General features: G+C 33.6%; 1 protein-coding gene and 1 pseudogene across 1 annotated transcript in view; both read left to right on the top strand.

Moving 5' to 3' along the window:
• The window catches only part of LOC141507809 (sodium channel protein type 1 subunit alpha-like), a 226,923-nt gene that overhangs the window by 55,671 nt on the left and 143,826 nt on the right, over positions 1 to 27,426 (top strand). The window lies entirely within an intron of this gene.
• Positions 9,411 to 9,714, top strand: LOC141510318 (18S ribosomal RNA; annotated as a pseudogene).

The raw sequence follows: 27,426 nt of genomic DNA on the forward strand, positions 1-27,426 counted from the left end.
TGAGAAATTATTTCAACTTCTAGTGTGTGTTTTTTATTATTGGTATATAGCACTGAGTGATGGGCAAGTTAGTAGGAACTGCTTGCTACTGAATTCAGCACCATGGTCAGGGGAAGTGGCCAGTTTGATTTCAGGTTTAAGGCAAAATTAGGAATCCTTTTTTCTGCTTTGAGTCACTGACTGAGTGAACAAAAATATTCATGTAATATGAGTAAAAATAAACTTAATTAAAATAAAGAAAGTTCCCTTCCTCTTGAGTTAGGAAAGAGGACTAAAAGTTCATCAACCAATGTATAAGCAGTATATTTCAATTTTATATTATGACTAATTAATCAATGGGGAAGAAGAAAAAAACAGCAAAAAGAGGAAAAACAGAAACAGAAAGACAATAAACATTTTTTGTGTATATAAATATATGTGTACATATACATGTAATCCTGAAGGGAAAAGAGAATAGCAGAAAAAAAGTGTTCCCAGGGAGGGAAAAGTGCAATAAGGACTGATGCATCCACACACAAAGCACATATAGAGATACTAAAAAAAGACACCCATGGTATAGAAAAGGTTTCCAAAAATATATTATTTTTACAAATATCTAAGAAGTCACAGAATGGGTGTTATCTTTTTAAATGACTCTTTAATAGTCAAGTAGAAATATTTTTTTTTAAAAAAAGAGATACTGAGTTAATAAATTGTGAAGTTGAAATGTTAAATCCAATTAAGTTGACTCAATGTACAAACTGTATTAAGAAATTTAATTTTTATATTTTTATGTAGTTTTCTTTGTACTTATATTTTTATTTTCTAATATGTGACTTAAGATTGAATTACCATGCATATTTAAAAGCAATTGAACTTTTTGACTAATTTTCATAAGTATAATTTTTTCCTTAGTGGTAATATGTCTGGAAGTTTTCTAAATTATTATATCTTTAAAAATAGTCACTTGTTTAAAAATTATAATTGTATAAAACATAAACTTTTAATTTTGCACAGTGGTTACTATCCATGATTACTTTTCAAACTTTGTGATGATATATATGCTATAAAGTTGCAATATTCCTTGAGCTGAATAGATTTCAACCTCAAGTATGCTTATAAAAGAGAAGTTTCAATCATTTCTCTTGATTCTTTTGTCTTTGAATGCTACTCAGATATATATACTTCATTATGAATAATCAAATTTGAGTTATTTAATAGAATAAGTTATGTGATATATGAATTTTTAAGTCTTTAACTTATAATATACATATGTAAATCACAAATCCTATAATTTAAAGTTCCTTTTAAAGCTTATCTATCCTAAAACCCTTTTTTGCAGAGGAAGAAATTGAGGCTTCTTGTAGGATATGATAATCTCAAATCACTTAAATGCAACTTGAAGATTTACCATTTTCTATTTTTATTAGTTATGACATAGTAATTTAAATCTTTTGTGTTTGTTAAGGACTTAATTAGGTTCATATATGTTTATTTTCCATATATCCTCTGGCTAATATCTCCCCAAATATGCAGGAAAATTCTAGAATCTTAATTTTTAAAATGAATTTATTTATTAAGTAAAATAGTCATCTTAATGCAGAAATTAATATGGTCCTGCTAGAATTTTTCAAGACAAACACTTGCCATTTGGCATTCCCATGGATGGAAGCCAAACAGTTTTCTAATTCCTGTATGAGAACAATAACAACTGAGATTCTAGTTGCTTTTGGGGGGTGAAGGGCAGAGCAAAAAGTCATTGCATACAATGTAACACAAAGGCAAGTCTGAAATTTTTATTTTCTTGACTAAGAAATCATAGGAAATTTTTTTTGAAAGAAGTCTGATTTTGCAGGTTAAAGGATTCACATAAGAATAAATTATTTAAAAGCAGATTGACAATTAGTTTGATTGTTTAAAAATGGTCTGAATGTTCAAAGTTCATTTTACATTATTGGATAGAGTTATATCAGCCTTCCAATTCAATTTAACCAACAAATATTTATTATACACCTAATTCTGATAGCCATTGTATTGTTTTATATCTGATAACTGAGGTGGGGAAAGGAGCAAGATATTTCTTAAATGTGAATTCAAGGAATATAAATTATTTCTAATTGCCATCTGTCAGGGAGAGGGTGAAGAAAGGGAGGAAGGGAGGAAGGGAGAAAAATGTGAAACTCAGGGGCCGCTAGGTGGCGTAGTGGATAAAGCACTGGCCCTGGAATCAGGAGTACCTGGATTCAAATTCAGTCTCAGACACTTAATAATTACCTAGCTGTGTGGCCTTGGGCAAGCCACTTAACCCCATTGCCTAGCAAAAAAATAATAATAAAAAAATAAAAAAATGTGAAACTCAAAGTCTTACCAAAATTGGTTGCTGAAAACCATCTTTGCTTATGATTGAAAAATAATATTCATTTTATAAAGTTAATTATTTCTAAGATGCAGTTTTTAAACTTTATTTTTCTTTCAAGAAATTACAAATACACTGAAAAATGAACCTAATTCCAAGATCAGATTTTGAACAAATGCTCACCATACCAACAACTCATCAATATGATATATCTAATCCAATCCAGTTTTTTTAATTTAAAAAAAAATTAATGAGCATTCCCCTTAAATGCTAATGAAAATTCAAGTCTGGTTTTAAGTATTCCAATCACCCTATTAGCATTCATTAACCTGCTGCTACATGACAAGTTTTGTGCTATACTCAAAGGATTTAAAGATAAAAATGAAACAGAAACTACCATCATGGAACCTTACCTTCCATATAAAGGTTTATATATGAATAGCAATAATTGTTATCCACCTTCAGAAATTACCAATGGGTAACTCACAGAAGTTTTTTTTTTTATTAATGGATTATCAGTGAAATATTCAAGCCAATTTTGAATTTAGGTTGTAGGCTTACAAATGACCAAAATTAATTATTTAGACAATACTAAATCCAAACCTTTATTAATACTAAATATATGTTCTTTTCAACTTTTAAAAATTTACTTTTTCTTACATCACAGGAGATTAGATTCAGAAAATTATAAGAAGCTTAAAGAAGATTAATAATAATAAGAAAAACTAATATTAATTAGCACATATATTTCTTTAAAATTTGCAAATTGCTTTACAGATATAACCCTAAGAGATAGGTATTATTTTTAACCCTCTTTTACAGCTGTGGAAACTGAGACAGATGGGGCTAAATGACTTGCTCAAGATGATACATTTAATGTATGAGACCAAATTTGAACTCAGGTTTTTCCTAAATTCAGTTCAGTGGCGTCCTGGATGAATATCTAGAGAAGCATAGCTATATAAATCAATCATGAATTTTAAAATACTTTTGTCAAGAGATCTCATTGATATATTCAGAATATTGTAAATATATTTTATAGGTAATATATTTGACAATGTTGGAAACCATAACCTCTCCTAACTTATGTTGGCACTTTCTCTACATAGAGATTTTCCAGTCACTGAGATGTTAAGTGATTTACCCAGGATCATGCAGCCAATATTTATCGAGACCAGACTTCAGTCTAGATCTTCCTGAATATAAGGGTACCTCTATATTCTCTAAACCATACTATCTCTTGATTCTGGTGGAACATAGCAAAATATACATGTGTACGTGATTTCACTTGACTAAAGGCAGTACAACAAACAAATGCTTTATATACTGACACAGCCTAAGGGAGCACATAGTACTAAGTGTCATTAATAGAAGCATAATGGACAAGGGTCAAAAGTAGTCCTTGGAATTCAGTGAATAGATTGATTAGATTACTGTGGCCACTTTTGCACTGTGGTACTGTGGTGAAACTAGATAGAACCTAAACAAAGAGATAAATCAATAGTATTTGTGATGCTGGTTCTTTTTTTAATAAAGGAGTTAAGACTCTTTGAATAAGTACAGTCTCAAAGGAGGTCTGGTTTTAAGTATTCCAATCACTCTATTAGCATTCATTAACCTGCTGCTACATGCCAAGTTCTGTGCTATACTCAGAGGATTTAAAGATAAAAATGAAATAGAAACTACCATCATGGAACTTACCTTCTATATAAGGGTTTATATATGAATAGCAATCATTGTTATCCACCTTCAGAAATTACCAATGGGTAACTCACAGAATTTATTTTATTAATGGATTATCAGTGAAATATTCATTTAATAAAAACAAATTCATATTGGAAATGAATTTATCCACTATACCACTAAGAATACTAAGAATAAGAATTACTCTTGACTTAGCAAATGATAGAAACTGTAAAGGGAGAGAGGTGCTAAGCATATATCTATGTGCTAAGCACTTTACAAATGTTAATTCATATGATCCTCACAATCTCTCTGCAAGGTAACTGCTGTTTTTACCATCTTTTAACAGTTGAGAAAATTGAGGCAGACAGAGGCTAAGTAACTTGCTTAGAGTCTCACATTAAGTTTCTGAAGTTGGATTTGAACTGTTTATCCTGACAATGGGGCCAACACTCTAACTACTGTGTCACCTAGCTGTAAAAAATGAAATCTTGAGTGCTGGAGGAGATAAACCTAAAATCCTTTATTTGCCAGATACAACGGCCTTTTATTGATCCTCAATCTACATGACCTTTCCAATGCTTTTAACAATTTCTCTTCCTTGATACTCTCTCTTCTCTCTAGGTTTCAGGATACCTGTCTCTCTTCATTCTCCTCCTATATATTTGGCCAATGTTTCTCTATTTCCTTTGCTAGGTCTTCATAATAGTTAATGAAAGCCACATTTTGTTATCAAATAAGTGAATATTTAAAATAAAGACAATTCTAAATAATAACTTCATAAACTATCAGGTCTCTCTTTACAAAATTTATTCTATATTTCCCTTGTATTTCATTATCTTAACTAATCTAAGCCCTCACCACTCCCCCCCCAAACTGGAATATTTAAATGGATTCTTATCTGACCTCCTTAATTCTTGCTTTCCCTACCACCAAATGCTAATAATGTAACCTAAATAGCACTTCCATAATCTCATCCTCTTCAGTAAAATACCTATTGTTTATTTTACCTGGCTTTCATGGTCCTTGTAACCTGGCTCCATCCTATTCATCCACCCAGTTTTATACTTCACTTCTCAGCACAAACACTACATTTTACTCTGGCAGCTAGAACTCACTCAAAGATACCATGCCCTTTCTTTGTTCTTGGGACATACTGTTCCCACCACCTGGAAAGAGGTAGCTAAGTGGTGCTGTGGATAAAGCATTAAACTTCAGGAAAACCTGAGTTCAAGTCTAGGCACCAACACTATTTGTAACCCTGTCACTTAATTTCTTTCTGTCTCATTTCCTCAACTGTAAAATGTGACTAATCATAATACCTGCCTCCCAGGGTTGTCATGAGAATCCAATGAGATATTTGTAAAGTGCTGGCACACTTTTGTTATTGTTCAGTTGTTTCAGTTATATCCAATTCTTCATGATCCCATTTGGAATTTTCTTGGCAAAGATACTGAAGTGGTTTGCCATTTCCATCTCCAGTTCATTTTACAGATGAACAACTGAAAGAAACATAATTAAGCTTGGTATATAATATGTGTTTAATAAATGCACCTGTAATGTTGTGTAATATCCCTTTCTTTTTTCTTCTTCTTATACATCCTAAAAGAACTAAATCAAGTCCCTACTATTCCATAAAACCTTCTCTGACCTCAATAGGATATATTATTCTATTTTGGCGAAGATGAAGCCATCTTTCCTACAGAATCGAATTTTTAAAAAAAAATCAGTATAAACACAAAATTTCTGAGATAACTGAAACAAGTTGATTCAGAAAATTCTGTGTGCTTACAGTTTACCTACCAATGTATGGTTTATACTCTAAGATGCCCTGATAATGTAGAAATGAAATTTTGTACTCTTTATACCTAAAAGACTGGTTACCCTAAATGTGTTGTATGTATTGTTTTATTATAAAAGAAAGCTATCATAAAAAATGAAGAAAGCACTAGAGTCCTGAGGACATGGTGCTATAGAAGGAAATCCTCTATTTCTTGAATGGTAGGAGTTTTAAACAATTTAAACTTAATATTTCTAGTCCTTGCAATTTAGTATATGTTGGGTGGATTAATTATATGGTAAAATTATTTGATAAGTCTAATTTTTTAATGTGAATGCCACATTGAGGGAAGTACAGAGAATATGAAAAGTCCTCAGTAAATGTTAATAGTTATATGATTGATTGGAGCTTATAATTTTTATTTATCCATGTTGGTAACAAACAAATTTGTAGCAGTAATATTATAGATCTGGGAAATGAGTTTACTGTGTTTACCATCTAGAATTTGATTGCACAACTAGAGGAATTGACAGGTGTTATTTGAACTGCAAAAAAATATTAACATGATTAACTTGTGCAAAATTTAAAAATATAATACCTATCAGGACTTATTACCCTTCTAATACCTATAAATTTGACTCTTTTATGGTTCCCTTATTCCATAAGTCAAGTAATATTTTCTGTAGATTTTATTTTTACCTCATGATTTTATAGTCATTTTCTACTTTCAAAATGAACCTCATTTTCATCTCAAACTGTATGTCCAGTAAATTAATCAGCTATTTGTTTAATATAGTCACTAACATGAATAATATCATTCCTTTGGTTATTAAGTAATGAGAAAAGATCAATATGACTATCTATGGTTTCTAAAATGGCTATCCTGTTTCCTGGAGTAAATACATTTCCTTGTAGCTACTTGATATAAAATAATAATGTAAATTTTGCAGAAGAAGGAAAATTTCCTTCTTGGTCTCAGCTGAGAGAGAATGATATAGCTTTGAAAAGAAATGATTTTAATTTCAGCTTCTCTACTGCATCTATTTGCTGCATTGGGTGCATTGCAGTAAAACTGTACACAGTAGAACTCGCCCATCATTCTTTCAGCAGTTTTGCAGTAGGAATCTGTACTCTTCCATTCTTATGATTACTATGGAGAAAGAATTACAAAAAAATTAGATGGATTTACTTTTACCCTGCTTTTATTTATTTGTTGAATATGATTCTGTAAAAAGACATCTAAAATAGAATATATAATCTATTTTGAAAGAAATTCATTGTAAGAAAGTGTTATTTTTTACATAACCCAGCTAAGATTTCCCTATAAATCAAAAAAATTCCAGATTTATGCCTGTAGTTCTGTCAACTTTGGAATGTATTTATGTGCAATGTTTGAATGAAGGTATATCTGACTATCTGGAATTAGACACCATTGGTTGTAAACACTAAACCCCAAAAGGATCTCAGAGGCCATCTAGTCCAATTCATATCTAAACAAAAATCCCTTGAACATTATTCCAAAAGTGATCATCTATATCCTACTTAAAAACTTCATTTGAGGGGCAAAAATAGCCACTTCCTATTTTTTGGAAATTTCTAATTATTAGGAAGTTTGTGTGTATGTGTGTGTGTGTGGGGGGGGGGGGTCCTTACATTGATTCTAAAATCTGTCTCTCTAGTTTCCATCATTGATCCTAATTTTGCCCTCTGAGGTCAATTAAGGTCAAATTCTTCTCAATGAAATTTTCCAACTATCTAAAGAAAGCTATCATATACCCCCTAAGTCTTTTTTCTAAACATACCCATTTTATTATCCAATTCTCCCATGATATGTACTCTAGTTCTCTCTTAGTTGACCTAAGACTATGGATCTACAGATACCGTATAAATTCATTATAGATGTGCAGATAGCCAGAACAAAGCATGACATACCATGTATGACTTAAATAAGATAGGCTAGCCAGAAATATTGTTTTCCTCATTCTGAATATTATCCCTTTCTTAATGAAACCTAGGCTAGCATCAGCTTTTTTCAAATTGCCATGTCGTGTGGTTGACATTCATTGAGGCTATCCCTTTTCATATGAAATTTTACCTAATCATGTCTCACTGTCTTGAATTTTTGAAGTTGACTTTTTGAAATTTAACATGCAACATTATATCTCTCTAAGTTAAATTCTAGCTTGCTTGATGCAATCTATTATTCTAACTATTGAGATTTTTTTCTAGATCCAGACTCTGCCTCTCAGAAATACATTGTCCCAGGTGTCCTATTTTTTGCCTGTAGCAGCTTTAGTTAAAGTAAAATCTTCCAACTCTTGATCCTGGAAAGGGCCTTCCTCCTGTCATGGAATTTTCATGAAACTCTTCTAGTGTAGCTCTCTGTTAAACTCCAAGGATCAGGGCCTTTCTCCATTCTGTAGTTCTCTTCATCAGAGGGAGTTATCTTCTCTAATGTTGCTATTGTCCTCTGGTGATAGTCTTTCTTCAACCTTCTGGTACTTCCGCTATTATAAGATTGACTTCTCTAGCAACCATTACTACCTCCTCCAGGCTCTGGTCAAACAGTCTTTCCATACTTGTCTGCAGTGTTTCCTCTGTTAGAAACCACAGCCTTTAGTGAACACTGATTCTAGCTCCAACAACTTTAAAACAAACTCAGTTTGCTGGTGATCTCTTGAGGAATCTCTGAATCTCCTGAACTCTTACCAGGTTGTCTTGAGAACTTTCATCTTGAAACATTCATTAATCTAAGATCAGGAAAGAAGAAACACACAAACACAAAATAAGCAGTGTGTGCTCATGGGCACAGAGTAGTAAGATGTGTGGCCAACTACTCCTTCCCCAACCAGGAGATCAAAGTACTTCTCCTGACTCTAAGTCAACAAAGAAAAGGACCCAATAGAAATAGATCCATATTTATGAATACATATTCCATTCCAGCCCAGCAATGCCTAAGTCAGTCAGTCTTCCAGCAATTTGGCTAATAAAAATCTTTTTATCATCACAAAATACCTGTCCCTCAGTCACAAAAGTCTAGACATGGGTCTCCAAGGATCTTCATGTTGGATTAGGGTCAAATAGTGATTATCTGTGCAAGCCCAGCTGGAAGGGCAAAGTCGAACATATTCCCTTTACTGCATGGAAATTTGAAAAACTTACATTCTATGCTTCCATCCAAGTTATTTGGTAAACATGTTAAATAGCACAGAATGTAGCATAGATCCATGATGTATATGTGTGTGAAAGAGACAGACAATCAGAGACTGAGTCAGAAAGAAGAAGAGAAGGAGAGGAAGAGGAGAGAGGTTAGAAAGACTACTGTTACTGGAGTGAAGAAAAAGGAGAAATCACTGTCACTGAAGATGAGGTTCACTGAGTGGGTGGAACTTGATCTTGTCTTTGTCTAAAAATTCTTTTTAAAGAGAGCTGTAAATAACAGTTTCCTACTTCTCTAGTGTCTGTTCAAAGTCAGAAATAGAATTCATCTTAGAATAAAACATTGTTCTAACTCCCTTGGTTCTTGAAATAGAGGACCTAAGTTCAACTTTCATGATGGTCACAGTAATTCTAGGACCTTTGACCAAGTTCCTTCTTGTTCTCAATTTCCTTGTCTGGAGTGGGTAATTTTGCACACCTGACTCCATTTCTATTTTATTGGTTTTAAGAATTGGGGCCATGATTAAGAGGGACAGCCAGGAGCAATGTTATTGTGCCACTAGAGGTGAAATTCTGGCACTTGAACCAGAGTGAAAACATTTGCCAAGAATGTTTTCATTAATCAAGAATAAAAGTTGGAGGTTCGAAAAAGATCAAATACCATTGTAGTTCTAACCATAAAAATGTCAACTAGTAATCCAAAGGTGTTATACCCATGACTCTCTAGGCAACTTCTAGGAAACCAAAATCTTTGGATATGGGGAGCAGCATGATTGAAAGTGGAAAGACTATACTGACAATTACTCGATTGAGAGATAAGTTTGGATATATCAAATTGTCACATTCTATCACCAGAAATCACATCCTGGTGCTTGCCTGGCATTGATGGTGCACTGAGGTACCTCAGAGATATGAGAGGAAGAGAAACCATTCAAAGACTAAGAGAAAATCACAGCATCTAGACCATCACCAACAGTCATGTTTCCTATCAAATCAGTCCATGTGGTGGTTTTGGAAAAGACAGGGGAAAAGGATGCCTTGCACAGCATATCCCTCACTGTAATAGACATAACTGTACAAGTCACCCACCATTAATTTAGTCAGCATGGCCATCTTCAAAATCAAAGGGAAAATATTATTATTTGCCATGTCTGGAAAATGAAGGAATTGAACTAGATACGTGACCTCTAATGTCCTGTCTAAATCTTAACCTATGATCACCATGACTCATGCCTGCCTCCTTGTATGTAACAGAGGAATAATGAAGCAATAAAATTAGTGTTTCAAGGTCACTGTTACAACTCTAATTCATATAGTGGCTTTATTTCTCAAGTCTCTTAAACTTCATTCCTTCTTTTTCTTTGAAGAGATAAAGATCTCAGACATAAGTTTGTACAAAACAGTAAGAACCAGTAATTGGAGAACAAAGTAACACTTCTTGGTGAAAATCCTCAAAGAAATACTTCAAGAGAGGATAAAAAAAATAGTTAAGTTGGAATGTTGTTGATTGTGAACATAGAACAGAATGAGTAAATTCCCAAACTTTTGTGTTTGTCCTAAAACAGGAGATATTTTGAAATACAAACATAATATACACATATATTTTGGTAGGACCATGAATTGCTCTAATTATTCTGGAAAGCAGCTTAGAAATATTCTCCCCCCCCCCCAAAAAAAATAACTAAACTATGCTACCTTTTGACACAGGGACACTAGAAATGTATCCTAGGGACCATAGAAATATATTCCAAAGATAATAAAGAAAAAGGAAATTGTATAATTTCTATAGAAAAAAACTTGAAACTAAGAGGATGTCCACCAACTAAGGCATATCAATATAATAGAATATTATTGCACTGTAAAAATGACAAAAAAACAGTGTCAAGCTACCTTGGAAGTCAGAGGATCAACAGATATTTATTGAATATTTACCATGGCCAAAAACTTTGATAAGTTTGGGGATAAAAAATTAAGACAGCCCTTGCTTTCAATGAGCTTTCCATCTAATAGGGCATATGACATCTGTGTTTGAACAATGTGTGTGTGTGTGTGTGTGTGTGTGTGTGTGTGTGTGTGTGTGTGTGTGTATCAGACAAAGTAGAAATAACTAACAAAAGAGATTTGTGGTACCAGGTTGTACAGAATGCTGGGCCTGGAATAAAGAAAACTCATTTACCTGAATTCAAATATGATCTCAGACACTTACTAGCTTTGTGAACCTGGGCAAGTCACTTACTCCTGTTTGCCTCAGTTGCTCATCTACAAAATGAATAGAGAAGGAAATGGCAAAGTATCTAGTATCTTTGCCAAGAAAACCCCAAATGGAGTCATGAAGAGTTAGCCAGAACTGAAACAATTAAACAGCAACAGAAGGAAAGCACTAATGTTAAGGGAAATTAGGCAAGACATTTTGCAGAAAGTGGGATTTTGGCTGAAACTCAAAGAAAAAGCAATGAAGCCAAGATGTGGTTATGAGGAGGAAGAATATTCTAAATATATGAACAGAAATGAAAATGACTGAAGTAAGTGCATGAAATGTTTACCTTGAGGAATGGCAAAGAAGCCATTGTCTGAATCACAGATAACTTTAAATAACAAAGTTTTCAACTTTTTTTAGTCTCTATTCAAAGCCAGAAATAGAACTGATCTTAGAACAAAGTATTATTCTATCTCTATTGGCTCTTGAAGTAGAGGTCTTGAGTTAAAATCTCATCACAGTCATAGTAGGGGGGAGAAAAAAAGATATAAGAAAAACAAAAAATTGGGAAGAGAATAGGTTATAAAGAGATATAAAAAGTAAATATGATTTTATATTTGATGCTGAAGACAATTGGGAAACCTTATTATTGATTGAAAATAGGGTATAAAATGGTCAAACTTGCATTTTAGGAAAATCTATTGTAAAGGTGAATGGAGAAAAGACCACAGGGCAAAGAACCCAGGCGGGTAGATGACTATTATGTTAATTCAGGTATGAGGTGACAAGAACTTGAACCAGATTGGTAGTGTGAGAAGAGAGAATGGGCTGAATATAAGAGGTATTGTGAAGCAATTGTTCATGTGCAGCCTCTTGTTTTCTGCCATGGGGAGGGAGGAGAAAAAAGAGGGTGATAGAGAGATGTGGAACTCTGAAGCTTGCAAAGGGATGGATGTTGAAAAATATCTTTGGACATGGAAAAATAAAGTAAAAACTTTGTTGGAAAAAAGTTATAAAAATGGTGTCATGAAGATAGAAACAGGAATTGACAACAGATTTGGATATTGTAGTTGAAAGAAAATGAAGACTCAAGGATGCCACCTAAGCTTGTGAACCTATTTGAATTACCATGCAAAGTTGTGAGCCTATGGATAGTGGTACCTTCTATAGTAATATAAAAAAAATGAAGAATATGGGAGGGTTTATGGGAATGATGGACTTCAATTTAGAACATCTTGAGTTTGAGATGTCTATGAGATATCCACTTTAAAGTGTCCAATAGGCAGCTGTATCTACAAGACTACAGGTAAAGAGAGAAATTAGAACTGAACAAATAAATGTGAGAGTCATTGGCATAGAGATGATAGTTGAATCTACAGGACCTACATGAGATCAACATGTAAAGAGAAGAGGGCCTTGGGGTAAACTCACCATTAACAGGCATGACAGCCAAGAAAACTGGAAAGTCAAAGAGATGGGGAGAGAACCAAATGAGAGAAGTATCATAAAAATCCAAAAAAAAGGAAGTATCCAGGAGAACATGACTGACAGATCTGCAGATTATAGAGAAATCAAGAAGGATGTAGATTAAGAAGAGACCATTTGATATGACAATTAATTAATTAATATCTTTGGAGAAAGCAATTTCAATTGAATGTTGTATATGTGGGGAATTAAACAGGGAATGAGAAGAAAGAAAGAGGAAAAAAATCAATGAAAGAGAGCCTTCTCTAGGAACAACTTAGAAAAGGGAGAATTATAGAATGATAACTACCAGAAAATTGATGGAACATATGAGGTGGTTTTTTTGAGGATAGAGATGTAGGCATGTTTGTAGACAGTAGAGAAGCAAACAGAAATCAGAGGTAAGGTAAAAATAATTGAGAGGAAAGATGCTAGAGGAGACAATCTAAAAGAGAAGATGGAATAAAACAGGATTATTGGGCATATAGTGTAACTTTTCTTGGGTTAGTTCTTAATATGAAACAGGAATGAAGGAGAAAGTGGCATAAAGCATATTTGTGATGTGAGGTGAAAAGAAGAGGAGAAAAAGGAGCTCATAGTAAATGAGTAGATAAGTGGAACATTAATAAGAATTAATAAGAATAAGAAAAATGAAAAAATTCCTTGCTGCACTAAACTCACTTGAGATTATGTAACATAAAATTGTGGGGGACCCAATAAGCACAAATTCATTCTTTTCTCCAACTTTTTTTTAGTCATGCAAGTGTAGGAATGAAGGCAGCAGATGGTGGAAATAATCTAGAATTGAGGCTTAGCAGAGAAAATTCTTCAATAAGATAAAGGGGCAAAAGACTTGAGAGATGTCATCATGAACAAGTTGTGTCTCAGTTGGTTTAATCAAGGAAAAGGAAAGTTTGAAGATGAAAGCTAATTGGTTGCTATGGAGCAGGAATTCCAGAGAGCATAGCATAAAAAATGAGTGGGTAAAAAAGGGGGGTGGTAATAGGGTGGGTTGAGGGGTATGGGAATAAAAGAATAGTCAGTGGAGAATGGAGTACAGATTTTGTATAAGGAGGGCCAAGGATTCAGGGACACTAGGATAGGAAGGGTATGACAAGGTGGAAGTTTGTTATTCATTAACAAATCTTTGGGTAGCTTATCATAGTCCATTGAGGTTCTGCCTAGGAGTAGAGGAATTAATTCCAAGGCATCAGAAAGCAGTGTGTAGTTGGAAATGGGGTAGGAAGTGTTGGGGTTGGTTCCAGGGTATAGGCAAGCTTATTGTTGTGGAATTTCTATAATCAAAGAGAGAAACTAAAATGCAATACAGAGACTTCTCTGAGAGACCAGAAAGTCCTCACCTGCAGGTCCAGGTACACTACCTATTATGGAATTTGTGTGTCTAGAGAATATGCTTCTAAGGCTCCCAGACAAGTCACTTGCTATTGAAAGTCCTAAATGAACCAATGATGAAAGAAGTGAGGAGAAGCCAGGAAAAGACTTTATATAAAAACATTATATAAAAAAACTTTTATATAAAAACTCTAAAAGATCCAAGAACCTTGATCAATGCAATGAAAAACCATAATTATAGATGAAGCCCTCAAAATGAAGAAGACATCCACTTGAGGTCAATGGCCAAGAGGGAATATGTTTTGCATATCTCTGCATATTTGGGTTTTTTTTAGTTTTTTTTTGTAAGGCAAACGGGGTTAAGTGGCTTGTCCAAGGCCACACAGCTAGGTAATTATTAAGTGTCTGAGACCAGATTTGAACCCAGGTACTCCTGACTCCAGAGCCGGTGCTTTATCCACTGCACCACCTAGCCACCCCTTCTGCATATTTGTTAAAAGGGTTTTCTTTTTCTTTTTTTTCAGCTAAGAAAAGGAAAATGGAAAGGAAAGAAAATAAACATTTGTTATTTGAGAAATATAATAAATGTTAAATTTAAAAATACATAGGCCTAATAGAGATTCCTTCTTAACACCTTAGCACATTGTTCATCATATAGATTTGAGCCACAAGGTAATATAGCCAACTAAAAGATTCATCTTGGATGTTGAGTATTCCTTTAATCTTTATTCCTCCCATCTCCCACAAGTAAGCAATTACTTTAGTGACCTGTATCATACATTGAATCAAGATTAAGTTCTTGATCATTATTAGGTATGTTCCTGAGTGTATTTGTTCACGTAGTTTAAAAGAACTAGAATAAAACTGCTAGTAATAAATCGTGCTGAACCAATGAATCAGGTAGAGTTGAGTTTCAACTTGTTAATTGTACTGGCAGTTAATCAAAGAGAATTTCAAATGATAATATATCCTATGGGCCCCATCCCTAGTCTCACTCATATGCATGCAGAAGACTATGTTATTATCAGTGCTGTTTTTGTCACAATGATGTTAATATAATTATCTTGTCAGGTCATTTCAGTTGATTAGTTAAGGAATCCAACAATGTAGATAGTGGACCATCCCTTGGTAGACCAACTGAAATTACTATGTTGCATGACAAGGAGATTGAATGCATGTCACCCATAAGCCAGTTTTCTAATATATGGATGAATCAGTACAAATCTATCATCATTTTGCATTACCAGCATTTTCTATCAAAACCTATAATTCTTCTATTATGTAATAATTTAGAAAGATAATTCAGTATATTCTCTGTTGATGGCTTCTGGGTAAGTTTATAAGTGTTTAGCAAGTTTAAAGTACTATATAAGTTCTAGTTATTATCATTATTATCATAGATAAAGATAAGATTATAATAGCTCCTCTTTATACAGTGATATATTAATAGGTCACATTTATGTTAGTCTACAGTTTGACAGTTTGCAGAATATTTTCCTCAGCATAAGTCCATGAAGTATGTAGTGTATTATCTCCATTTCATAAATGCGGAATTTGAGGTTCAGGTGATTGCTCAAGATCACAAAACAACTGATTTAAAAACACAGTTAAGCACATATTCTTTTCAAGATAAGAGGCAGCATGGCATGATGGAGATAGAGCCAGTCTTGGAATAAAGACTTGGGTTCAAGTCTGTTTCTTTATTTTTTAGGTTTTTGCAAGGCAAATGGGGTTCAGTGGCTTGCCCAAGGCCACACAGCTAGGTAATTATTAAGTGTTTGAGACCAAATTTGAACCTAGGTACTCCTGACTCTAAGGTCGGTGCTTTATCCACTATGCCCTAGCCGCCCCATCAAGTCTGTTTCTTGCCCATGGACAATTTGCTCATCTTCCTCAGTGATATAGTAGTACCACACTGGCAATGCCCCTATACTATCAGAGTCATCATTTAAGGGAAAAGTAACAAAAAAGAGTGTTAAATATATATGTATTTGGATTTTTTGCAAGGCAATGGGGTTAGGTGACTAGCCCAAGGTCACACAGCTATGCAATTATCAAGAGTCTGAGGAGGTCAGATTTGAACTCAGGTCCTCCTGACCCCCAGGGCCAGTGCTCTATCCACTGCATCACCTAGCTTCCCCTAGAGTATATTCTTCTTGAAAAATTTTCACACTTTCTCATTTATCCTTCCCTTTCTCTCTTCCCAATCTTGAGTCAAGTAATCTTCAATTTTATTAAAGACTAAAAGTCTTTAAAACCTTTGAGGACATATTTTCAGCTACCTAAATCTGCATTTTTGAAGATATTGGCTACTATAGAGTTCACAAACTGTACTGAGACATTTTCTTGTTGTAGATGAGGGATCAACAACCTATGTGGCATTTGTACCAAAGATAACCCAGTGCCAATTTTCCATGGCACAGAATCTAGTCATTGCTGCCATATTCCCCTCCCTGCCATTTTTGAGCGTCTGCTTGCCACTGCTTTTGGCAGCTGCTACTTATTACAACATCCATTGTCAATAGGCATCCTACACTGTTGTTTTCACTTGATCTTACTCCACAAGATAATGGTTGTATAAATATCCTTCTACATATGCTGCTCAAGAATAAAATCCTACATCTGGGTTCACCAAATCAGGTAGCAGCTAAGGAAAATATATATAAAGCATTTTTATATTGTAGCTATTCAGGTTGCACCTAGGGAGATATATATATATACATATATATATGTATATATATATGTATATATATACATATATATATATACATACATATATGTACGTATATTTATATGTGTGTGTATTTGAAAAAAGAATATGGGTGTTGTAGTGGACTGCAAATCAACCATGAATCAACAAGTTAAAGAGACCATTATAAACCTAATGTGATCTTGGACTGCATTAATAGGATAGTGTCCAGAACAAGGGAACCGGCATTTGCATTATCCCATGCCATAGTTAGATCATATTTCTGGTATTGTGTTCAATTCTTGGCAGCACATTTTCAAAAAGATAGTGATAAGTTAGTATATAGCCTGAGGAAGGCAGTGAGGTTATTGCAGTGACTTGAAATCAAATCATAGAAGTATTGGTTGAAAGGACTTTCCAAGAGACTTCCTAGAGACAATTAGAGCTATCTCAATGGAATGAGTTTCCTTGATGTAGACAATGAAGTCTTCATTACTATCCAGGAAACTGAATGAGAACTTAGAAACTATTTATAAAGGGATTTCCTACTTAGGTGTAGATGGACCTAAATAAACAATGATGTCTCTTCCAGGTCTAAGATTCCTTTTTTTTTGTTCCCTTCTCTCTTCTTTGTATATTTCTGTTTTCTAATTATAGGGTCTCGGGGCAGCTAGGTGGCGCAGTGGATAAAGCACCAGCACTGGAGTCAGGAGTACCTGAGTTCAAATCTAGCCTCAGACACTTAATAATTACCTAGCTGTGTGGCCTTGGACAAGCCACTTAACCCCATTTGCCTTGCAAAAACCTAAAAAAAATAAATATAGGGTCCCCCTCTGCTCTTCAATTTTCCTCTATTATCAAACTGAAATTTTCCTCTCCCCAACCCCAATGTGCATACACACACACACACACACACACACACACACACACACACACACACAAATACACCCACATACTTTGGTCCCTTACCTAGGACAATACTACAGAGAATATTATACAAAATTTTCTTTTCTTCTATTTTCTACCAGAACTCTTGGTGCCTTAGCTATCTTAAAATTAGGCATTGGAAGGAACATGTCCTGAACTAAACTATTCTCATTTAAGTTATGAGTGAGAAATTTCCTCGATGTGTTTGTATTTTTAAAAGTTGAATGTTTTTGTAACCCAAATGAATCCATGATTCATTTGACTTCAAATAGAGTAACAAAAATGAAAAGGATTTCCAACAGTGGGAAGGTAAAATTCTTCCTTAACTGGGAGTCCTTAAAGTTACTTAGCTCCCTTTAGTCTCACTTATTTCCTTTGTAAAATTGGGATAAAAATGCCTACTCATTTTATTTCATAGGTTTCATGTGAGTATCAAAATAAATAATTATATAAAGGTATTTTTGAAAAGTAAAATGTTATAAAATAAAATACCTATCTTTGTTTATAAGTATTATCTTGTAAATAACAACCATATTCTAAGCTCCTTCAGGAGCTTAGTCTTCTTGAGATAATGATTATAACACTGGAAATAGAGTTAAAAAGAGCTACATTTCAATCCAGAGTTAGACACATTAAAGCTGGGTAACCCCTACTTGTCATGTTATTTATCAGCCTCAGTTTCCTTATTTTTTAAAAGGAGGATATTAATGACATCTGTTTCATGGAATTCTTGTAAGGATCAAATGAAATAATGTTTGTATTTTGCATACCTTGAGGGATTTTTATGCATCATTTATTATTTGCTCACAACTCTGTATTCCCTTCAATATTTAGTAAAACAATTTATAAGAAGCATCATGGTAGTGTTGAAGGAGATCTGGTTCAAATTTAGACTCAAAGAGTATGTGATCATTGGTGTGGGGTTTAGGTTTCTGAGTCTTACTGTCCCCAGTTTTAAAATGTACTCCTTTCCTCAAAGAATATAGAGAGGAACGTATATTTTAAACCTTAAAGTATAATATACATATTAGTTATTTTTATTTATAAATGGTATACAGTCATTACATGTTTGCTGTATGAACAAATGCCTTTTCCCAAGTGTATTAACTTTTTTCTACCTTTTCTTTTCCTCTATTTCTTTAATTCCTTTTCCTCATCATGTATTTTTTTTCAGAATTTCAGTGACAGGAAGAATAAATGTAAAATCTACCCCTAGTTTAAGAATGTCAGGACTGGAAGGAACTTTAGAAGAAATAATAATAATAATGATAATAATAATAATAATAATACTCCAGGGTTTCCTAAACTTTTTGTGTCATGAAACATTTTCATGGTCAATAATACCTATGAACCCCTTCTAAAAATAATGTATTATTACCTATATTCCTAGTTGAATAAGATGCTTAGTTTCAGTTAGAAGTTAATAAAAAATAAAGAGGTAACTAGTTTTGGTATACCAGTGATTATCCACTGACAACTTGGACATCAATGGACCCCATATTAAAAACTCTTGCTCTAGACTTTCCTTAAGTAAAATAGTATTAATTTACCAGTTTATAATAAGTTATATTATTGAACCACTTAAATGGTGAAATAATACTGAGCTGACTTAAAGACAAGATGAAAAACATATTTCTAGTTTTTTAGAAATGTGATATCTGGAGACATATTGCAACAGAGAAGCAGAAAGGGATCCAGAAAAATGAATTTCCTCTTCAGGAAGTTGTGCTTTAAATAAACTCTTTTACTGGTTCATAGTTGACACGTTGTAATAGCCACATGAGAAAAGGGCATATGGCAAGGGGAAACCTGACAGGTGGGAAGAATGCGGGAGAGATACTGTTCATATTATCTCAGTGTTCAATTTGTTTTTTTTTATAAACTTGGTTCAATCTACAAAAGGAAATTTAAAATTATATAAGCTTTAAATAAGATCCTACATTAAAGTTTCTTTTGTCATGGAAACCCTAGATTATAGATTCTGTTGGCAGAATAGGTCAGCCAAGTGTTATAATAAAATATGCTTAGTTGAAGGAAGATTCAGCAAAACGGTACAGTTAGTGTCATTATGAAAAATGAAGGTTTGGGGGACTGAGAATTTTTTTGGGGGGTATATGCATAAAGGCTCATTTTACCTCCAAATTCAAGAGTAACTGGGGACATTAAAAATCTCTTAAATTAGGGCAGCTAAGGTGGCACAGTAGATAGAGCACCGGTCCTGGAGTCAGGAGGACATAAATTCAAACCCAGCCTCAGACACTTAATAATAATCTACCTGAGTGACTTTAGACAAGTCACTTAATTCCATTGCCTTGCAAGAAACAAAACAAAAATAAATCCCTAAAATATCAAAGATGCAGTTCGTGGTAATTAATAAGTGCTTTTTCATTTCACTGTCTTACTGATTACTTTCACAAAACAGATCAGAGTACCTCACATCCTCTCTCAGTTAACTCTATTCATTTTCTTCTCCCCTTCCATTTTCATCTATTAATATGAGAATATTCAAGAGAACTGTATCAGTGTTTAACTTTAATGACAGATAGATAGATGGATGATATATACATAAATAGGTAGATAGATAGATAGATAGATAGATAGATAGATAGATAGATAGATAGACAGTTAGATGGTTTTAAAGCAACAATGGAAAGGAACTCAAAATATCTGACTATCTTACTATTTCTTGTAGGTCAGATAGTTATGTAAAAAAGATACAAGGAAGTAAGAGAACTACAAGCTCAATATGAGGCAGTTGTATGTATGTTTACTTCTGGGAAGAACATTGATTTAATGGAGGGTGCCCAAGAGAATGTGACCAGGATGGTGAAGGGACTTGAGATGTTGTTGTACAAGATTAGGTGAAGAAATTATAGGTGTTCCTAATGAAAAAAATAGGGAAAATGGGATAACTTTCTTCAAGCATCTAAAGATTCATTGTATAGAAGAGTTATTGTAATTGTTTTGCTTAGTCTCAAAGTATAGAATTAGGAGCACTGGGTGAAAGTTAAGAAAGAGGCAAATTTAGAACACTTTAAAATAATTAGTTGTCTAAAAATGGAATGAGATTGCCATATGATGTATTCAGTCTCCTTTGCCATATGATGTATTCAGTCTCCTATCACTGAAGGTCTTCAAGAAAAGGATAGTTTTACACATGTCAGGTATATTAGATGAGAATTATATTCAGATTAAGGTGGGAAAAAGTGACATCTGAAGATCTTTCTATCTTTGAGATTCTTCATTTTTTTTAGGTTTTTACAAGGCAAACAGGGTTAAGTGGCTTGCCCAAGGTCCACACAGCTAGGTAATTATTAAGTGTCTGAGCCCAGATTTGAACCCAGGCATTCCTAACTCCAAGGCCGGTGCTTCATCCACTAAGCCACCTGGCCACCCCTTTGAGATTCTTTAACCAAAGGTATGTATCTTGCTTAAGGAGAATGATAGACATACAAAGGCTGCTGCCCTTCCTTGAATTTTCCCCATGCTAATTACTCCAGGGAAATTCAAAAATTATTCAGACCTTGTGTTTGATTAAACCTATTATTTGGATGCTGAGAGAAGAATTTTGTTTTAAAATACAATCGTTGTTTGGTTTTTGGTTTTTTTTCTAAAGGAAACCATTGAGAGGCTTTTTTAATCCATCCTATAGCTAGAAGAACAAATGCTGACTGCAGCACTGTTTCCCCCAGCTGCTACTTATAGCTGCATTATACCCACCTTTAAGTGACACTATCAGCACAAATGCCTGGACTCCATTAGAGTATGCAGCAAAAATGTTGGCATTAACTCTATAGGCTTTGTAAAGTTGCTATTCAACCACATTAAGCCAGTGTTTTGATAATTAAATAGTTCTATAAACTGTTCTATAAAATTCTATAAACCCCATTAAAAAAAGAGAGGAAGAAGAAAAATTAGAGGGAAAGAGAGATACAGATATAAGAAGAGGAAAACAGAGATCAGGAAGAGTCAGTTGAAAGAAATGAAGATTCTGAGAGGTAGATGGAAGTTCTTCTGTTTTCCCTTCTGGGTATAATAGGTATAATCATCCCCCCAAAAAGAGAGTAGAGAATGAGAAAAATCAACCCTGCAGCCTTAACAATTTTGCCTAGCTGTATCATAGCTGTTCACAGATCTGGCTCAGTCAGTATTGGTCTTACATTTTGTTTGACTAAATCTTGACTAAACCCAGGAGGCCCTCAGTCAGGAGAAAAAGATCAGTATCTATCTGGCCTTCTGGTCAACTTCTTTTTCAGCCACTTCAGCTATAAGTTCAGTACTGAGGAAGGTTTAACTTCCATTCTTTCTAAATGCCCCCCTTCCCCAAATCTTTTTGGACTGAGCCTAGCAACCATCATAATTTCTGAATTTTTTGAAAAACACAGCCAAGAGAAAAGTAACTAACTCTTAATACATGTTGTCTCAGTAATTACCACTACTAAATATGCAATTCAATGAGATAAAATAGAATAAGAAAGTCTATGTTCTGAGTCAAATATGACCCATGAAGTGTCTTGAAATTGGTTTAAATTTCTAGGGATCCATATGTAAGCATTACATTTGTATGAATTGATAGAGATTAAAATAAGAATCCAAAGGACAGTATTACACAGAGACACATTGATATACATGCATATATATATATATATATATATATGATAAATATTCATTGAAGTAATTTTAGAACTTGCAAAAAATGGAAAAAAGTTGAGTGCTCACTGATAGTGGAATGATTGCGCAAATCATGATATAAGAATGTAATGAGATATTACTTTAATTTAGGAAAAGACAGGTGTGACAAATTGAGAGATACATAATAAACTAGTTTTGGTTCTAGAAGAATATAGAGTCACTAGTCCTTTAAGTATTTTCTACAGTATCCTGTGATTTGCCTGTACCACGTGACTTCATGACATTTGAAAGTGATGGAAAGGAATAATTTATCTCTGAGTAAAATAAGAGTTTAGATTGATAAACTCAAGTGGTAGCATGATTTAAAAATGCATAAGGGTTGTTCTAGGTAGCTGAATAAATGTTGCTTGAGATATGTATCCAAAAGGAGGTACAATAGAATTTAGACTATAAACTAAAGAGCTGGCAAACTTTTCTTTCTTTGAGGAAGAAGCTGAATTGCAGCAGAAAACCATATTCCATCAGGAAGTAACAGTGGCTGCTCAGCAAAGACACCCAACAAAGAGCAGAATGGAATGGTATGATGATATCACTAGGGAGCATCAGAGACATCAGTTTTCTCTCCATTTGTTTTTCCTGTTCATATGTATTCCATGAGTATGCCTCCTTCTTCCTTGAAGGGGAGGTAACCTTTCTTGTCACTTTCTTTTATACAGTTTGTGCAAATGTATTTTAAAACAAAATATCCTTTGGTTTGGGCTACTAAAAAATGCACACAGTAATGGGTGATTATAAACTATGATTCTGAGTCAAATATGACCAATGAGGTGTCTTGAAATTGGTTTAAATTTCTGGGAATCCATATGTAGGCATTAAATTTGTATGAACTGATAGAGATTAAAAAAAGAATCCAAAGGACAGTATTACACAGTGACATGCTAACATAAATTAAAACAAAATTAAAAGGTATCTGAACTCAGATGATGAAATATTCATTTAAGAGCACAGATATTAAATAACATTCTTCTCTTAAGATGGTAAGGGTGAAATCTAGAGATGTTGAATTATACATACATTAGCATGTGGTTAAAATGTTTATTCTTTTCTTGACTAAAAGATAGTTTAATGAATGGGGGAGTTAAATAGTTCAAAGTAGGGGCAGCTAGGTGGCGCAGTGGATAAAGCACCGGCCCTGGAGTCAGGAGTACCTAGGTTCAAATCTGGTCTCAGACTCTTAATAATGACCTAGCTGTGTGGCCTTGGGCAAGCCACTTAACTCCATTTGCCTTGCAAAAAAAAAAAAACCTAAAAAAATAAATAGTTTAAAGTATTGCAGGGAGAGATATTTCAGGAAAATTGTTAGAAAAAAAGCCTTAATGAGTTTTAAAAAGTTACAATTTGACTAACCACTATGAAGACTTTTGATTTATAAATACAATAAAACTAGAATTTAATAATTTAATAATTTCTTGGTCAAAAGACCAAGAAAATGTTTGAATCAAGTGAAAGACATGATTGTAATGTTAATAAAGATGCTGGGTCCCTCTAAATCCTAAGACAACAATGGTATAACTTGAATTTGAAAAGTATGTGAAATTACATTTTCATATGTAGAGAATTCCATGATTGTTTTTTTTTAGCAAAATAAAATTATTCAGAAGTTGAGGTCTTATTTAAGCTAATTTTTATTCTTTCTAACAATATAATGAATTTTCTAATAGTCATTCCTAGTTTAAGGAACTCAAGTTGTATATGTGTGTGTTTGTGTATGTATTGTATCTTCAAATTTCAAAGCATCTTCCATCTTGGAAGATATAGAATTCAGTGGTCTGTTTCATATTTGACAGTTTTACTGATGAGTAATTTGATTCAACCTGTATCGAAAGTTTGAGGTGTAATTGAGATAAAGAGTAGAAAATTAGCATTTTCTTATTAAACCTGGCCCAAGGGACTATTTTGCCAAGGTAGAATTCATTTATGGCCTGGAAAAAAGTAGCATTGAGGAAGAAGACTATATTTAATACTTTAAAATGATTTGAAATGATTGTTAATAATCAACGATTTGGGAAAATCCAGAGTTCTTCCCCTTTTTTTTCTAAAGTCCTCATGCCAGGGCTCAGTCTTTGAAGGATAGGACTAAAGTAGACAGATTTTGTTATGATTCCCTGCCCAATCTTACAAGGACTTTATTCTAAGATCAAACACCTGTCCCATTATGTTCTACACAGACTTGGGTGGGGGGTATAGACATTTTGTGTGGGGGAAAAGGATATAGATCCTTTGTGTATATTTCCCAGAGGCTGGGGGTGATTTGGAAGAAAAAACATGATCAAAATTACATCCCGTAGACCCTCAGTAGAATAAGTTCATTTTTCATTCTTATTTTCATTCACCTAGCTGCCTCTTTCCAACCTCATAAACAAAAGGTATATCTTAGTATATCTATGATATATTTACATATCTTGTATGTGTATATATATACATATGTCTATCATTTCTGATGGTGGTTTCAATTCAGTCAACAATTTTTGTTTTGAATTATGCTAATTAATTATGTTCTCAGCATTGCTATTTCAGGAATTTGGGATGCTAGTAACATAGATTATAGGGTCCAAGAATTAAATTGTGGTAGACTGAAATAAGGTATGGACAAATGGCAGTGTGACTATGTGGATGGCAAATCTCTTTCCCATACCTGTAGTGTGGGCATGGGTCTTTTGAGGGGTTACCACCTGGAGGGGTGGATCTTGTAGATGCCCTCAATGTGCACCTGACATCTAATTGAATCATTGTGTGGCTGCTTTTACATGGGAATGTTGAGAAAGCTTTGGAAACCCCTTCAGGAAGGGAAGAGAACAAGCTTTAATATAGTACCTACTTTGTAACAGGTGCCTTAAAAATATTTTCTTTAAACCTCACAACAATCCTGGAGGGGTTATTATTAACCCCATTTTACAGTAGAGGAAATTGAGGCAAAGCATTTGCCCAGGCTCACACAACTATTTAGTGTCTAAGGCTGGATATGAACTCAGGCCTTCCTGATGCTAGGCCAATGCTCTAATCACTATGTCACTGCTACTTTAAAAGCCTAGATCAATTTAACAACTGCTTTAATGAAGAATTGTAATAGTAAGTGCTTAATAATTTATACTCAACTGACTTACCAACTGAACAAATCAGTAAGGGACTCCTCCCAGCTACAATGAAAGAAAAATATTATTTTTTTCATTTTAAAGATGAGGAAATTGAAGTTCTTCCAAATAATATAACTAATAATCAAAAGAGCTAAGGTTCAAACCCAGGTCTTTGGATTCTAAGATCAGTAGCCCTTTTTCTAAAGTCCATAATATATAACTTAAATCTAGCCTCATCATAATAAAGGTTTTAAACTAATTTAGTCAAATCAGCTTTTGATGTGGTATAGACAAATGGCTAGCTAATTAACTGAATTCTTCACTTTTCTATCAGTCACTTTGGCATTCTAAATAATCATTTTGTATGCCTATGAAAATATAGACATGTGTATTAGAACTAATAGTTTCATATAAACATTTATAATCTGATGGATGTATAGAAATTATAATCAGATTCTCCCTCTTAAATATTTATACTAAATATAAGTTGGCAAGTATGTAAGTTGACAAAGAAAAAAGCATGATGATAAATATATATATATACATATATGTTTATATGTAAATATACATATATAGTTTTAATTTAGAAAAGCACTGAATTATGGTGTTTTATAAAGTTCTAAATAAAATCAAGGCTTATGTAATTAATCCCTCTCAAACTTGTTATGAAATGCATAATATATTGCACCACAGTCTTGAATATGCAATTGAAATGCTAAATAAAAATGATTTCTCTCTCAAGTGTTTAAAAAAAGATGTGAGACCACAACTGTAAGAATAACATTTTGCTTTGTTATTTTTACTAGTTGTTGGCAGTGACATTCTTTGGAAAGTGGGTGGCAGGAACACCACTGAAATGAACTGGAAATGTTGTATCACGAAGCAGCATGCCCAGATGGTTTATATCCCTGGAATAGTAAGGGAGCTCAACAAGGGTCTGGCAGCCTTGTTGGCAGATGTCTGTTTGGTTTCTACCTTACAGTGGGCACTGTACCAGAAAACTACTGGGTAGTTCAGGTAATCACAGTATTTTTTGCTTTTGTTCTTGTTTTTTCAACAGAATCAGTATTTGACATGAGTGTGTTTGAATCTGTGATATTTGTGAATCAGCATTCTTTTTTTTTCTTTGTCAACTTATCCTTATATTACTTGCCAATTTATAGCTACTCCAAGTATTTAAGAGAGAGAAGATTATAAGTACAGTAGAGCCCTGGTGTTTATGATACTAATACTACTAAAATATTAATAATGATTCATTCTCAAAGCATATTATAAACAAGTCAAAATTTTATAGAAATTCTTCTGGATTCAAGAGGTATCATTTCACAAAGCAATAGTGAAGGCTAACAACAATTTTTGAAGTTATAATTATAATTAATACCCTCTTATACATGACAGTATAGAGGTTAAGTGACTTAACACAAATCACCTGGTTCATAATTGTTGCTATCAGTATTTCAATTTACCTTTCCTCTTAGCTCAAACTCTAGTACTCTTTTCAATAAATCACACAGTTCTGTCAAAATAAAGGTAGTCCCTATATTGTAAAAATTCTATTATAGTCCGGGAGGTTTGTGTATATAAACACAGGAAATATATATATATATATTCTATAATTTTAGTGAATCTGGAATAGAAAGAAATAAGTCGAACACATTATACAAATGCTTGTTCTTCAGGTTTTTAACATAGTTAACTTAGCTTCTAAAATATTACCACTATATTTTAGCATATAGAAAAAGTGAGGTATGCAATTCAAGAGGCCACACCTTTATAATACTCTTTTCTTTCCCCTAGAATATGACAATGTGGCCAAATGTGTGCTTGTATACAGAATCCTCTCTATGTAACTGTTTCAAATTCCTTTACATTGTAATTATTGAGGTGCCCCAAGTCTTTTAGTTATGTAATTACATCTATTGATATTTATCATATTAGAAATAACAGTGTCTTCATATTATTATAAAGAGTTTTGACTTCAGAGACCTAACATACTTGGAGAACTAATGCCAATAGCAATAGAACTGTCCATCCCCAAGAGCTATGAAACACGTCCCCCTGGACTTTCATTAT

Source organism: Macrotis lagotis, chromosome 1 (genome assembly GCF_037893015.1).
Source record: "Macrotis lagotis isolate mMagLag1 chromosome 1, bilby.v1.9.chrom.fasta, whole genome shotgun sequence".
Classification (NCBI taxonomy): Eukaryota; Metazoa; Chordata; class Mammalia; order Peramelemorphia; family Peramelidae; genus Macrotis; species Macrotis lagotis.